Source organism: Carex rostrata, chromosome 8 (assembly GCF_964058835.1).
Source record: "Carex rostrata chromosome 8, lpCarRost1.2, whole genome shotgun sequence".
NCBI classification, from domain to species: domain Eukaryota; kingdom Viridiplantae; phylum Streptophyta; class Magnoliopsida; order Poales; family Cyperaceae; genus Carex; species Carex rostrata.
The window spans coordinates 9,190,387-9,193,461 of NC_135925.1; the positions used below are offsets into that span (position 1 = coordinate 9,190,387).

Genomic DNA, 3,075 nt, shown 5'->3' on the forward strand with positions numbered 1-3,075 from the left:
TCCCAATATGCAAGCATATCGGCTCTTGTTCAATTACCATATTTGTTCGTTTTTTTTTTAAACATTTATTCAATCACACAATTCATGCCATGCTCAACACATCCTATTCATGCAACTCTATTGGTCAATATATGAATTCTATCATTTCATGCAATTTATTTATGTCTGCTCAAGTCGAATGGTTCGAAAACAACATGCATAAATTCAACTAATGCAATGATAATAAACAGTTGAATGAACAATAGGAAGTTAAATAGTTTTATAAAGTCTAGGAAACCCGCACCTGTTTGCGTAGTAAATTGTTGACCGTTATCGATGTCTCTTAATTCGTCAAAAGTTGAACCTAAGAAATAAGCATACCTCTAATTAATAAGGTTTGAGTTCACCTATTTATATTTTTCTAAAGCTCTCTATTTATCATTATAACCATAATTTATTAATTCTACTTTCTAAACTTTAACTATTTTAATCCTTGATATTATGGTACTATTAAGTCACATTTTATTTTGATTCACTTATTATATATATATATATATAATTAGAAATAAATAAACTAAATAAGAATCTGAAACTTGTTTAGTTAGAAATCCAAAATCTTGTATCAAAGAAATATATACAGTATTTTATTTTCAAACTTCAAATATCCAGCAGCTTACTTGAGATGTAATTAAATGAAATAATAATTATAATTATAAATAAGTTTTACACAGATATGAAACTTTAATTTATACTAAGCAAAACAATAACTTGAATCTGTTATGAATTTGACCAATTTTTTTTATTTAACATCACAAGTATTTTAATTAAACCGAGTCAAGATTATATTTCTTAATGTATCATGAATCCGACATCTACTAAATATTTATTAAGAAAATAATGAGTATTTATAATCAAAAGAAATATAGTCAAGACTTTATTATTAAGAAAACAAATAAGATTTATGATCGAAACTGTATTACTTGGAGTTTGCAGTTTAGGAAAAATACGCACAGCAGTCACTATTTTGGACATTTCTTAGCAGTCGAGACTCCGATCGGGATGAATCCAGTGCTCATGGTTCCGTATCGCCGAGAACTACAACTCTTGTGTTGAACGCTTCTCCAAAATCTGGACGTACAGGCAGTGGGGGGGGGGGGGGGGGGGGCTGTGGAGAGGGGGGCTTTATATAAGGTAGGGTTAGGTTTAGAAGATGATTAGTGATTTTTGGACTTGAGTTTAGTGGGCCAACATATTGTAAATTCGGATTTGAGCCCATGACAGAATTTTGTTTTAATGTTTATCTTTAAAAAATTAAAATATCAGGAATTGTACCTTCAAAATTTGGAGAAAGTTAAAACATAATAGTTGTAGGTTTTTCTGTTACGGTTCTAACGCAACTAGGGATGGCAAAAAAGCCCGATTGGCCCGTTAATATCCGCCCGGCCCGCCCTTTACCCGGTCGGCCCGGAGCTGTGATGGGCCAGGTAAGGCCGGGCCTAAAGACAGACCAGGGCAGGCCTGGGCATAACTCTAAGCCCACGGGCAGCCCGTTGGGCTTATATGTTAATACAACCAGAGACAAATTCATTTAGGGTTTTATCACTTGTCACAGCCGCTCGGCCGCTCCTCTCTTCAACTCTTCGTCTCTCTAGGTCACTCTCTCCGTCTCTTAGCCGATTAGCCCCCTCTCTCTCGCGCTCTCTTTGTCACTCACTCCGCCACCACCGTCTTCGCTCTCGGCTCCGCCTTCACAGCCGCGGCGCCTCCGCCTTATCTCTCGGTGAGTCCAGCAACCCATTTTTTTCTCTATTCCTGCCTCCTCACATCACCACGCTCCCTCTCTCTCCGCTACAACTCTGCTTTCTCTGCTGAGTTCTCTCTTTTTGTTTTACCGATTTCTTTTCAGGAGGTCCCTGCTTGAAAGAAGAGATTGGTTTGATCGAGGCCATCTATTTTGCTGGTAGAAGGTTTAATCGGCATAGTCAAAAGAGAATTACTTCAGGTACCGATCTGTGCTTTGCTTTTATTTGGCACCGATCCTGCTATTATGTTATCCCTGCTTCAAAGGGAGATATAATGTTATCGTATCCCTGCTTCAAAGAGTTAGAGAGATGAACAAGTAGCTCTATTAAAAGGAGTCGTTTTCAAAATTTATTCACTATCTCTAAGTTTCTAACCAAGAAGCCGCGTTGAATGGTATGTAAAGGGATAAATTTATGGATATATCAGAGTCAGACAGGTCACCAGGTCCCCGAAAAACAATTCTGACAACAAAAATAATAATAAAATCATAGCTGCATTACCAAAAGCTCTTCTGATTTTGCAGCTAAAGCACTAAAGAGTTAAGACCATATTTGAAGAGATTGGTTTGATCGAGGCCATCTATTTTTGCCGATTGGTCTACTTATTTATGCAATTATGTATTTTTGTTGATTTTCTGATTTCTGATTTTCTGATTTCTGATTTTCTGATTTTTCTGATTTTTCTGATTTTCTGATTTTTCTGATTTTCTGATTTCTGTTTTCTGATTTTCTGATTTCTGATTTTCTGATTTCTGATTTTTGTAGGCAAAATGGCAACCCCTATAAATTGGATGTTATGATGATTTTCTGATTTTAATATGTGCTGCCCCTATAATATGTCTGATTTTATGATTTCTGATTTCTGATTTCTGATTTCTGATTTTAAGACATATTATGATGATTTAGATGGAGATGGAGATAGACTTCTTATTTTTTATTAATTGGATGTTATTGAAAAATTGGATAAGTATAGATATATAACTCTTAGGGTATATATATATATATATATATATTGGTGCTGTTTAGTATAAATGTGCTGTTTTTTGGTGTAAATGTGCTGTTTTTTGGTGCTGATGGAGAATGTAAATGTGCTGTTTAGTATAAATAAACTTATTTTGGTGCTGTTTTTTTATTAATTATTGCAGATGAGAGCAATAGAAGAAGAGGAAGAGTAGTGGGAATCTGTTGCATGGCTTGGATGTCATTTAAGCTTGCTGTTGAGAATTCTTGTTGCTTTGTTATTTCTATTTTTCTTTAGCTTGCTGTTGAGAATTGAATTTTTATGTCACTTGAT

At 35.0% G+C, this 3,075-nt stretch overlaps 1 long non-coding RNA gene across 1 annotated transcript; it reads left to right on the plus strand.

Moving 5' to 3' along the window:
• Positions 1-1,661: 1,661 nt before the first annotated feature.
• LOC144557743 (uncharacterized) lies at positions 1,662-2,418 on the plus strand. The gene is made up of 3 exons (XR_013512779.1): positions 1,662-1,759; positions 1,886-1,981; positions 2,306-2,418. It is a non-coding gene; the product is annotated as an uncharacterized LOC144557743 (long non-coding RNA).
• The last annotated feature ends 657 nt before the right edge of the window (positions 2,419-3,075 follow it).